Consider the following 12,905-nt stretch of genomic DNA (forward strand, 5'->3'; position numbering starts at 1 on the left):
GGCGGGAGGGTGAGGGGGAGGGAGGTGGAGAGAGTGAGTGAGTGAGTGAGAGGCGCTGTGAGGCGGGCGGGAAAAGGGCGCGATGTGGGGCCGGGGTGATGGGGACAAGATGGGGGGAGACGTGGTGAGGCCAGGATGGGTGTTAAGGTGATTGTGGGTAATGAGAGTGAAAGAGGACGATAAAGTGATGAGACTGAGGTGATGGAGCTGAGGTAGAGGGACTGATATGGGGATGAACTGAGTGGGGAGATTGAGGTGACAAGATGGAGCTGAGAGAGCGAGGGCAGTGTGGGGCTGAGGTGAGGGGGGATGGACTGGGGGTGAAGGAGTGGGGACAGGGGCTGTGTGGGGCTGAGGTGACGGGGGTGAGATGGGGTTGAGGTAATGATGACAACATGGGGCTGAGCTGGGATAAATGAGGTGGTGGGGACAATGCAGAGCTGAGCTGGCAAACAAGATGTGCACTGAGGTGGTTATGGACCACTGGGGTGAAATGCTGGTGTAGTGAAGGGACAAAGTGGCACTGAGGTAATGGCGAGATGAGGTGATTGGGGGTGAACTGGGGCTGAGGCAGTGGGGTAAGAATTGGGACACTGTGGTGATGGGGACAAGATGAGGTGACTGGGATGAGGTTGGCACTGAGGTGACTGAGGGGCTGCCTGGTGGAGCAGGATGACGGGTGCAGGGAGAGCACAGACCCATCTCTGCCATGTAAAGACAGCAGCACCAGCCCTGCAGTGGGGACCATGGGAAAGTAAGTGGTGAGGAGGGGCATCCCCATTCTCCCCCAAAGCACACACTGTCATCTACCCTTGGCATGGCACAAGGTGAACCTGTGGTTTATACTGTGGATGCATCACACAAACTGGTGATCCAGCAAGCTCTGTTATTACTATTTTTTTTTTTCCCCTATGTTAAATATTGAAAAGTTCCTATTGGCTTGTGGGTAACTGGCAAAAAGCTGGAAGCAGACTCCTTGAATTAGCTGCATTTCTGTTCCCTCGCCCTTCCGCACAGCAACATTTGCATGTAAACAGGTCCTTTGTTTCCTAAGAGTTCGTTTGCTTCTGCTGCTGATTTCTCCCTACCTGAACTAATAATTCTCCATGACATCAAAATCGTTCCCATAGCGACCAATTGTGAAGTCACAAATAACAAACAGAGGATTATGGATTGGAGTGGAATACAGGCAGCTGATGCAGACAGGGAGCAGGAATCCTGTTTTAATGCAAATTCTTTAGAAATAAAAGCAAATTGTTGTGCAGCATCGCGCCATGCAGTTGCACAGCTTCCATTTCTCACCCCAGAAAGGGCTGCATTTCTTTTGTGGGTGGAATAATATGATTGGAGTGCTTGAAGTTAGACCTGGGGGATGTGTTGGATAAGGCTAGGAACAGCATAATTTGTCACGCCACACCAAGTTATCTATTTAACAACAAATGTTTCTTGATGCAGTGTTTGTCACAAGTTTTAAAGAACCAGCTATGGAGCAGTCTACAGAACGCTTGGCTCGGGCTGAGCTGCTGCATAGTTGGAAGTCTCTGCTGAGCACGGAGCTAAAGAGTGTACTGAGGAGCCATCTACTGGCTGCAATAACTGAGAACAGCTCGCAGTGCCCGCCTTGAGCAGGTAAATTTGCTGTCCTGTCACCGCTCAGATAGCCATTTGCACGTGATTGGCATTGCTGGGCTTTAGTATACTATACTGGAGAAAACCGTGTACCACATCAGTGTCTGTCCGTGGTTGGAAGATGTAACTAGTATTTTTATGTTATTGGCAGTGACAGACACAAAACCTATGGTCCCTGGATGAGAATTGCAAAAGGTGCAGCAACCTTGTTACTCTTGTTTGTGCCTGTAAATGAATGTCTCCTCTACACGTATGCTAATAGATGTTTGCAAGCATATCCTCTGTGCCCTCCTGGAAACAATTCAGCAGAACTCATCAGGTGCTGTTTCTTTGAAATCCCTCCCCAGAAGAGGAAAATGACCAGGAGAGACCTGAGTTTGCTCTACTAAGAGGGTATTTGTAGCCTCAGGCATACATTTTTAAGTCTTGACATGAAGTCCTTGCCTCTGCCACAGCAGCAGGTGTCCTGAATGCATGCAGACTGAAATGTGCCCATGACTGTGAGCTTTATTCTGTCATACTGGGAAAGAAAAAGAACGTTTGGTACTGCACCTCACGTTCTTCCTCTGCTGGGTGGTGATGGTAGCCTGGATACAGATTCCTATAAAAACAAATCAGTGTGTACAAACCTTTCCAGGTAGTTAAAGCAATTCCCTTGGAAATGAATATGGACTAGCAGCAAGTACCCCAGCTCCTGCTGGCCCATCTTGTGCCAGACGTTCTGCAAAGAAGAAACAAATTCTCTTGTTTCCTGTCATTACGTGCACACTGTTTTGTGTCTGTCCCTAAGAAAGAGATGGTGAAAGTAACACATTGCTAGTAATGTGAAACTTTTAATCATTGTCACCTTGCATTAGTAATAGGTGACAAGTTTATATTCTAAAAGGTTTATTTTTGCAACAAAAAGATCATGGTGATGATGGTGATGACCCTGATCCTGGCTTTGTGCTTAAGTTTTGGTGCAGTTTTACTCCTAAGTAAGAAATTATTAACAGAAGTATAACTGGAGCAGGGATATGTCCTGCCTCTTACTGCAGGCAAGTAGAGCAGGAGTGTGTGTTAACCTGCCTGCTTCAGAGCTGTCACGCCCTGCTCACCCAGTTCTGCATCCTTCTCTCAAGGTTAAAATCACCAAGGAGTGCAGCACAGACCCGAGCTTATAAGAGCTTTGGAATAGAGAGGGAAGAACTCTGCTCCCTGCTTCCTATCCCATTTATTTTAGTTCCAGCAGTAAGCCCTGCATAATGAAAACTGATACATGCTCAGTCTTTGAACAGTTTTTGAAAGCAGGTGCTGCCAAGGAAAACAGCATATTTATAAAATATGACAGAAAACTTCTGAGTTTTGCTTTCTTTTTCTTTTTCTCTCGGAGAAACACAGTGAAATCTCTGCATGCTCTTCTCAATGGCTGAGAAAAATCTCCATCAGACATGTTAACAGGAGCAAGGAGAAGCATCACACTGACATGGAAGAAAGGGTTTCATGATGATTTTTTCTGTAACGTTTTCTGAAAAGTATGTCAGAGCCTCAGCCAAGGAAGTGCGTGGAATTTGTACCCATGGAGACTCCAATAACACAGCCAGCTCCAAACCCACAGGATTATTGGTGTTGTTACCTAACATATCAGGAACAGCGTTACTGGAAAAAGGGGAGAAAGAGATTGAAAGTGAGTGAGAATATAAATCAGAGAGGTTGAATGTTGCAGGAATGTGGAAGGCTTTTGGGTTTGCATCTGATCACAGGGTTGAAGTTAGTTTTCAGTAGGTTGGAAAATTCACAGGACAGTGTTGTGTGTGTGAGCCTCAAAGGCATCCTGGTTGCAATATTCAGAAGTTAAAAGAAAAATAATTCACTTTTCTTTCAAAGAACTGTAGTCCTTAAAGCAAGGTTATTTAAAAGGAAACTTTTACATGAAGGTGTCATTGATTAATAAACAGTAAAATAGAAAATGTCCAGTTTGTGAGAAATCATCTGATACACTTATAAATCAACAAAAAGCAGGAGCACCTTTACCTACGTTTCACCTGACAGGTTTCACTCTTACCTTCTCTTAAAGTCTTGCATCTTAACCAACGATGTCCCAGCCTCTCCTTAGTCAGTGTGCAAGCTGGGCAATGTCCCCCCTCCCCATTTCCAGTCTAATTCTCACTTGTTGCAGTAAGTTCCTCCCTGTTGTTCTGCTCATATGGGAAATGGGAGCCATCTTTTTCTTTATAGCACCTGATGTGTTTGAGGATTGCTCTCTCTCTTCTCCCCAGTTCTCTTGCTTTCTGCATCTTTTGCTAAGAAAAATCTAGGTCTGTCCTACAGAGATGCTAGGTAGATGTAGGTAGTTGTTTCTCTTCCTGCAGTAACATAGTTGCTTATTCCTGCTTAAGCAGGGTACTTTGCATTTGGTCATATTGAATTGCATTATGTTTACTTTGGATCACTGCTCAAATTTATTAAGAGCTTAACGAAATCCTTAAGAGGCACCTGCAGTCCTTCCCAGCTCAGTTCTGCCTGCAATGTGTTGCTGCAGATCTGTTATCACTTCAGCTTTTAGAGCAGGTTTCTCTTCTGTTTTATGTCTTGTGTGGAATCTGCACCTCTGCAAGACACGTGTAGAACATTTTGTTATGTTCTTATGCTTTCAGAAGTGTCAATTATTCTATGAAATCCAAAGCAGAGGTTCTCTGTCTCATCCTCCCAGCAGTAGCCTAAAATGCTTAATAATGCCTAGCACACAACCTTCTGGAAGTTAGCCAGCTCCATTCTGGGAGGCTGGATAATAATCATAGGGTTGCTATTTTTAATTAGGACCTGTCTGTCATTTGTTGTGTCGAGCTGGTCCCTGGAATTAATTTTCCCTTCTTTCTTGCTCCTGTTGCATATGCCAGATCTCATCCCTTTCAAACTGGACAGTACCAAGGTGGATCTGCTGAATGAGCCTTGTTGTAAGAAAGCTGTGGGTGAAGAAAGAGAAGAAACAAGGCCTGGTGGTGAGGTACACGTTTGCTGCAGTTATCTTCTACCCACAGGAGGGCAGCTGGAACACAGTTAAACCCTGTCTCATAATCACTGCACAAAGGGACTGTTTGAATTAGTTTGACTGAAAGGAAATTCTGACCGAAAATAGTCTTTTTATGACAATAAAAGCCATGCAAATTTCATGTGATCCTTCCTTATCTGTGAAAAATACAGTTTTGGTAGCTGATAATGAAATACAAATGAAATTATTGCCTTGTTTTACTGAGAAAATGAAAACTTTCTCAGGAGATCAAGAACAACAACAACAACAAAATCTTCTTTTTTTCTTAAAAAGAAAAAAAAAAGAAAAAAAATTGTTTGCTCGTGTTCAGCCAGTTCTAATGGGGAGAATCCTTGTCATTACCCATCAGACATCAAACCCACGCAGCCCTTCACTATCAGAAAGCTGTCTGTGTCAAGTTCACCCATCAGTGTCAGATTTTATTGCTGAGTAATCTCTGCACACCTGATGTGAAATATGAGGAGCCTGAACTGGTGGCTCCATCTATCTGTTTTACCAAAGCATAGATAGCATCATCCAATGCAAGCTAAGAAGATTGTCCAAGCTAATCAGTTTTTTTAGTATGTATATATGTATATAACATCAGTGAAAAATTTAACTTATCAGTGATTTTAACTTGTGATGCAAATGGAACGAGTTCTATTTTTGTGGGCAGGTGGCTGCTCAGCTTGAGAACAGAGTAAATCTCCATGCAGATATCCTGGGGAAACCCCTTCAAGTGACTGACAGCAAAGTGGAACTACGGCCTTTCCTGCACAGAGCTGCCACGTCTGGAGCAGTGCTGCGTGCTGATTCTGCTGAGTGAGTGCCTGCTCAAATCATAGCCCCGGGTGTGTTGTCTTCTGCATCATCAATTTCTCAATTTGCTGCTGGTCAAATAAAGGCTCTCTTCTGTGCTTTTGGCTGGACTTAAAAAAACAAATCTGTTAAGAGTTGATTTTCCGACGCCATCCTGGAATTTCCCAATGGCACCAGAATGCACATCGTTGTGTGCCAACACACTGCCTACGTGTTTCTTCAGAAAGAAAGTGAATTCAGGGCTGCACTTCTTCTAATATTACAGCACAGTCCTGTCATGCAAGCTCATCACAGCACTGCTGCTTTCCTTTCAGCCTTATCTAAACTGGGAGAAAACAGGTGAGCCTAAAGATGAGAGAAAGAAAGGACATCCAGCCCTTCCCTTTGCCCTTTATGAATTTCCACTGAGTGGCAGCAAGTTTCACAACCGTTTGCAGCAAAATGCACAGCGCTGTAAGGCTGGAGGCAGCATGCAATCCCTGGTTACCTGTGTGCACTGTGCTCTGCTTAGAGAGGTGGCTGCTGGTCTGAGTGAGCCCAGAAGGCCAGTGGATTTGAGCCGTACTCTGAGCAAGTTGCTGGTCTCAACCTCGTGTCTTCCCCCAGCCGTTACTAATTTTTTAGCATGGGCAGAAATCCAAATGTTCTCTGACCCCAGAAATTTCCTTTCAGCAGAATTAAGGAACTCAGTATTTATCTGGAGTTTTACCTGCTTGGTTTGGCTGTGTCTGGCTGGAAATCCCGGGCATTGTGTACTGCCATGGAAAGAGCAGTTCTGCTGCCTTGGCTGATATGGGTCTGTGTGCCACACCCAGCATGGAGAGGTGCCTCCTCAACCCACAGGAACTGGGAGAGGATGGGTCCAAAGCTTGGATGTGCCCAAAGACTGTCATATTGATATAACTGAATCAATACAGTGTGTCAACACAGCTTCTGTATGGAGGCAACACTGAAGTAATTAAACTCCCAGTGACTGAATAGTTCTGGCATAAGATTCTAGCAGGGAAATTCCCTTCTGTAAAACATGGAAATTCCTTTCTGTTGCAAGGAGTATAAATGACTCTCTCACTTTTCCATACAACTACAGACAGGTTAGAAGAGAAAAACCAGCAATCCTGGGAGGGAGTGACAGACAGGGTCAGTGGGGTGATATGGCAGGAATGAAACAGAATATCAACAAAGCAGGGCTTAAGTGGAGTCACCTCAGACACGTGTATGTAAGGAAAGAAGAAATCTCACAAACCCTTTCTAGAAAGTCTATGCACTGGGGTACATTTCTGAAGCCTGTGTGTATTAATACAGGAAATAAACATGGTGAGTTAGAGATAGGTGTGCAGTTGCAGGGCCACAACCCTGTTGGGATCACACAGATACGGTGGGATGGCTCCCACAGCTGGAGTGCTGCAGTGGGCAGAGACAAGCCTTTTAAAAGGAACAGTCAGGAAGCAGGTCATAAAAAACCCAGGTGGTTCCTGGAGTGTGTCAACAACAGCTTCCTCACCCAAAGGATAGAGGAGCCACTAAGGAGAGGTGCTTTGTTGGAGGGTGAGGTCAATGAGCATCTCGTTTATGTTACTGTTTAGTCAGTGCAGCAGCATTCGCTGGGACTGCAGAAAAGAAATGCCCAAAACAAAACTGAAAAATCCCTACCCCTAAGCTGTTACTACCACTTCTAAAAAGGTCTTGTGTGAAGGCAGCTATGCTGGCAAAATAGAAAAGGATTTGTTTTTTACGTTGTTTTTTTCTAGCTTAATATTAATAACAGACAGCTTCTGGCTGAAGATGTTACACTTTCATCAGCTTTTTCTTTCCTTACAGGTAGAGTTATTTTCTCCATTTCTATTCTGACACAGCAGTATGTGTGACTGCTGCCCAGTCTGCAGCTGTGTGAAATCAGTCCTTAGAACAAACCAGCTACTGGGGTGTTTTGCACTAAAGTTCCAGATATAGATATGCAGTTGGTAAGATTACTGCTCTAAATTTGCAGCACCTTCTCATGCATTTTGGTGGTGAGTATTAAAAGAAGTGCAAATGAGAAATGACCAGAATTAGTATCAGGGAAAATCGGGTGCCCTAATTTAGGAAAGCTATTTACCTTACGTAAGACATTTCAATTGTCTGAAATGACTTAGCAAATATTTGCAGGGCTGACAGCCACCAGCTGTGAGGTAGCAGCTTGGGATGAGCTCTTTGCTCCTTGTCCTTCTGGGTCTTAAAAAGCTGTGATCTGCTGGTTTAGGTGGCTGGCTCTGCTCACACGTATGTAGGAAGGACATGTTGGGTTGGGTTTCTCTTGATGGTCTGCTAGAAGGATAGCAGCACACAAGCTTGGTTGTAGGTAAGTGAGGTATAGCTGAGTCTGTAAGGCTTTGATAGACAAGCTGTAGTGGACTTTGGTGCACCTGTCCTCATCTTTGCACTCCAGCTTACTGCCAAAATCTGTCATCTGTGCAGGAGAAAGGTGCATCTGCTTTTTGCTTTGTCCATCTCCATGCAAAGCTTGGTTTTGTAGCCCATAGAGGCAGCAAAGCGAGGCTGACCTATGCCATAAACTGCAGCAGCTAAGGTAAGTGGGGGCAACAAGAGGTGATAACTATTCCAGGTGCTATAGAATGATTTCTTTAAGCCGTTGGATTTGGCTGTTGAGGGGAAGTTTTCTTCAACAAAAAATGCTTGGAATTGTACTGCTGCAGCTTTGTAGGCATTGCTGGCTATCCTGTAGGAAGGACTGAATAGATGTTATCATTTGATGTAGAATAACCTACCTGTAGGGTTTGAATTATTCTGAAATCCAGATCGGCTGCCTTCTATCTGCCTGTCCTGAGAATACTTTCAGTGCTTCAGGTCACTTCTTCCCTCCTGAACTGTGACAAAATGTTGAAGTTTGGACCAATTAAAGAGAAAGGTCTGGGGTTGTTTGTATGGGTAAGTTAAATATATTTATGACAAAGCATTTTTTTTTACTAGTGAGATTGCTCATAAAAATACACAAAAATAAGTAGCCCTATGGATTATTAATATTTAAGATTGAATTATTAGGGCATAGGTATTGCATTGCAGTCCAAGTATAGCCAGCTCACTATCAGCAGATGTACTGCTTATGTTGCCTTAAAGGACACAGGCTGATATCAGGTCTGCTGTAATTAAGTGAGGGTGCATGTTCTGTGTCTTACTGTAATTACATGCTCATCCTCTTTTTCTTTTTTGTTACAACACAGTTTAAATCCTGAGGACAGATAGGACATGACTTTGTTCTACTTTGGGCAAAGCACGCCTGGTAAACCTTGTGACAGCATTGCAACAACTGACTTGGTAATCAGGAAAGCAAGCCTGCTGTTTTTATCCTGCAGTAGCAAGGAAGATGTAATGCTCTACTGAAGTTCCTGAGATGCAGCTGTGTTTTTCTTTCTTAGCTGCTGGGAGCAACTTTACTCTTCTGTGTGTAACTTTTGTATGTATCTAAATTTGGATCAAATTCTTTTGAAAGAGTGAAATCACCTGTGGGTATAAATAACATCCTAGCGTGGTTTTTAGCTTTAGTGTTCAGGGAACACAGATCACTTCTTTAAAGGGAAGTGATAGCTAGCATCAAACTAAATGACTATATAGACAAGAAATTCTAATCCTAATCCCCTTCACTCTTCATGAATGTGTTTGTAATGTACTGTGTTCTACACAAGTGCCTATGACAGACAGGACAAACCTACTGTTTCCTACGATTTTATTTATGAGAGCCAAACTGTAGGAGGGTCATGTTATTGTAAACTGGCTTTACTGAGTCAGCTAAAGGTCACCTTATCAACTGCTATGTCCTGCTGAAGACTGTGGCTTTGCTAAGGCTACACTGATTTGTGCAGCTGACATGAATCTAGACCTTAATTTGGGATTTTAGCGAGTTGTTTTTCTTTTTACTCCAGAGATACCTACACCTATTTGCTATAGACTTTCATGTGACCAGAAAGATGTGACAAGTCCTTGGTGGGAAAGATAAGACGTGCTGCTGAAGTTGAGAAATGCCTGTGTGGTAAACAAACTCCTCTGTCTCCCATCCTTCCTTGCGACCACTTATTTACTGTGCTTTTTTCTCAGTGCACTCATTCTCCTTCATGTAGAAATTGATGAAATGGTGCATTGGCTGCCCCCCACCCTTCTGTTATCTTTCAGGTCATTGACCTGAGATGCAACCATGCCTTGGGTTGAGTCACTTGCAACCAGTAACTCTGGAGCTGGAAATCTGTGAACTTTATTGGAGGATTGCTAGCTCAGAATAACTTACAGATCCACTGCCAGGGCTGAACTGGAAGGGTGATGAAAATGGTGCGTTATGTAAACTGCCCTGGGTCACACAAGTGGGCAGATACGACTTGTTCCATATGGGGAATGAGTTACCTAAACAAGGAACTTATTTCCACTTTCTCTGCGCGTCCACATCTGTATTAAGAGCTGATTCTTTGCTTAAGATAGGAAAGAATTTGCAAATGGAATTTATTATCTTTTTTTTCCAAAACGTAGAGTGAATTTTGTAAGTCACAGGAAATGTTTTTGTAACAGGAGTCAGGTGATTTGGCGTGCACAAGCACGAAGTGCAGGGGCCCGATCTGCATTTATCCTGGATCATATTAAGGCTCTTATCCTACATCTCTCCCATCTCTGCCCTTGATGGCATTGCACAGCACCTCAGCTGGGCCTGCGCTATCAGCACAACTTGAGGCTGCTTAACTCTCCCACAATCTCTTCTTGTGTCACTATTAAGAGCAACAGAATAATGAAAAGGCTTCTTCAAAGGGGAAAGGTGTGCTGTGGTGGTGGATTTTTAACCCTTTTTTAGTGTTTCTTGAATACTTTGGATTTGCCTGGTGTTTTCTTGGAGCTCGTTCCATAGCCAGACTCTGTAACCAAGAACTCTTCCTGTTCTCCCCTAGCAAATCCCTGCAATCAATCCCTGCTGCTTTGGGATCCTTTTTGGTCAGGACAGCAGATGTGACCATTCTTCAGATCTGTGTCAACCTAAAAGTAGAACTCCATAGAAGGGTTTGACAGCTTCGTTAATTCGGAAAATCTGCATTAATGCCCTGATACGGATCGATCGTTTAGACAACCTGCTTCAATTGTTAGGCGTGCTTTACAGATGCAAGCAGCAAGGCACTGTGCTCACCTATCTGGGCCTTTACTATAAAATTCACAGCTTTGCTTTGGCTGTTGCTCTTGGCAGGAGACATGCTGTAGCATGTGGCTTCTGCAGAGCTAAGCTGACTGCCATCAGATGAGAAACTGGAATAAAACCCTTTCAAGTCCCAGCGACTGCAAGTGTCTGTGCAGGCAGTAGATACAAGTGCAAGACTAAGACATGCATTTCATGCTTCCTCCCTGCCCCAACGTGTCAGCACATACAATTCACACCGGCTGTAATTTTGATGGCATGAGAATTTAGAGAGATCAGGCTCAAGCTGGTGATCTGAATAGCTGTTGCTTGCAAAGAGCTTTTGGTGTCACCTGGCCCAGCAGTCAGAGCTGCAGCTCAGCCCATGTGAGCTTTTCTGTACAGCGTTTCTATTAACTGGAGGTAATATTACCTATTACCTGGAGGTGCTTGAGCCAACCTGCTTTTGTTGCCTTGGAAAGTGAGAACCCTGGGACTCCACTTGAGTTAATTGTTCATAAATGTAGAGCCCACAAATGTGATCCTTGACAAAGGGTGCAGTCACTGTGGTGCGTTTGCCACCCCAGGAGTTCAAGCTTGGCCACTCCATCTTTGTTTGCAAAGGGTTAGGCCTGTCAATAGCAACAGTCCGTTGTTAGGAGGTGGTGGAAGCTGATCTGCAGGCAGCCAGAGCAGCTCAGGATCACACGCTATGCTCTCATGTGTTCCTTTGCTGATGGTCCCCTTCGCTCTGAATTTTGCAGACACATCGGCATCTACCTCTGCAGTGTTGCAACCTCACTCACAAACAGAAAAAAAAGTGCAGCTTGCCCTAGGTCATTTGCCTCAGGCCGTTATCCAAAATAGAACTGGTTACTTCTGCCACATCAGTTAACCTTTGGGCTGTGCCACTGAATCTTTTTTTGGGTCTCCAAGAATTCTCTGGCCTTTGTCAGCACAGCAGGTACTGATTAACAATTAAGGCACGACTGGAGTAAGAAGGTTAGTGGGATGCTAACTTCACAGATCTATCCACAGCTCTGCATTGCAGTCTTCCAGTACTTAAAGGGAGCTCATAAACAGGAAGAAGACCAATTATTATTTTTTTTTTACAGGGGCAGACAGTGATAGGAGAAGAGGGAATGGTTTTAAACTGAAAGAGGGGATACTGAGGTTGGATGTGAGGATGAAATTCATTACTCGGAAGGTGGAGAGGTCCCAGCACTGCTGTCCAAAACTGTGGGTGCCCCATCCCTGGAGGTGCCCGAGGCCATGGATGGGGCTTTGCACAGCCTCAGCTGCTGGGAGGCACCCAGCCCAGGCGGAGGGTTGGAACTGGCTTGGCTTTAAGGTCCCTTCCAATCCAATCTGTTATTATTCAGTGTTGTTTGTATCCTCACTCTCCAGAATTAATTCACCATATGGAAATGGACGAGCTATTCAGGAGCAGGTGAGGTAGCCGGGGCAGGGTGGAGATTCTTCATGAGATGATGGCAGGCAGCCATAAGAGCAACAGCTCCTGGGTTTGTGAATCTGCAGAGCTCGCCTTGTGAGGTTCCTGGGGCCGGTTTGGCAGCCCCAGTTCTGTGCTGTGGCTGTTTTGCAGCTGCGATGTTCTCAGCACCGTCCTCTCCTCTGCACCTGCTGCTGCTCCAGCTGTGTTCCTGAGCTGCTGGCAGGACCTGACCCGTGCCTGCACACCACAAGGGAGCGAGGAATGTGTCTGGAAAGTGGAGGCGCTGGGGAGAGGAACACGCAGGAAAAACAAGGCTGGGGAATTCTTGGTCTGTGCTGGCAGGATAGCAGCAATTACTCATTTGAGGATGCAGCTGTTTGGCTATCAGGATAAACACTATCTTGGCTGTTGTGCAACTTCCCAACTTGAGAACAGAAGCCCTATTTGACTGCTTTTATACAAATAAAAGAAGCAAAGGGGGCACGCAAGGAAGCACAGGCTGCTGCAGCCAGGCTGCACGGTGCTGCTGGTGCTTGGAGCTGCAGCGCTGCCCACGAGCCCGTTTCCTGTGAGCAATCATCGCACCACTTCCTCTGCTTGCTGGGGCAAAGCCCTCGTAGCACGGATAGGAAATAGACGTACGGACATTTCCATCGTGTTCCCTTCCTCTCTGCTTTTGTTCGGGGCCGACTCACCCCTCCCCTGCAGCCGGGAATGGGCCGCGTGCGCTCGGCGTGTCGATCCCTCATCGTCACCACGTGTCGCTGCAGCGCGGGGTCAATAACCGCGGGTGACCTCAGCCGGGGGAAGTGGGCGCGGCCACGCGGTCTTTCGAGCAGCGCGCGGCAGCG

The 12,905-nt window shown here is 45.2% G+C and overlaps 2 long non-coding RNA genes across 6 annotated transcripts; both read left to right on the forward strand.

The window, feature by feature from the left end:
* Nucleotides 1-6: 6 nt before the first annotated feature.
* On the forward strand, nucleotides 7-7,175 carry LOC109363716. Its single transcript, XR_002109518.2, has 5 exons — nucleotides 7-754; nucleotides 1,456-1,629; nucleotides 3,002-3,295; nucleotides 4,509-4,615; nucleotides 5,316-7,175. It is a non-coding gene; the product is annotated as an uncharacterized LOC109363716 (long non-coding RNA).
* A 45-nt stretch (nucleotides 7,176-7,220) lies between these two features.
* On the forward strand, nucleotides 7,221-11,709 carry LOC104914678. Of its 5 annotated transcripts, none has more exons than XR_004162109.1 (3): nucleotides 7,221-8,909; nucleotides 9,376-9,775; nucleotides 10,381-11,709. It is a non-coding gene; the product is annotated as an uncharacterized LOC104914678 (long non-coding RNA). The 5 variants fall into 5 exon arrangements; XR_004162110.1 differs by having other exon boundaries at nucleotides 7,221-7,796; nucleotides 7,913-8,909; nucleotides 9,376-11,709; XR_004162108.1 differs by having other exon boundaries at nucleotides 7,232-8,909; nucleotides 9,376-9,482; nucleotides 9,623-11,709.
* Nucleotides 11,710-12,905: the final 1,196 nt, after the last annotated feature.

The sequence above is a fragment of the Meleagris gallopavo genome, chromosome 30 (genome assembly GCF_000146605.3).
Source record: "Meleagris gallopavo isolate NT-WF06-2002-E0010 breed Aviagen turkey brand Nicholas breeding stock chromosome 30, Turkey_5.1, whole genome shotgun sequence".
In the NCBI taxonomy this organism is placed as follows: domain Eukaryota; kingdom Metazoa; phylum Chordata; class Aves; order Galliformes; family Phasianidae; genus Meleagris; species Meleagris gallopavo.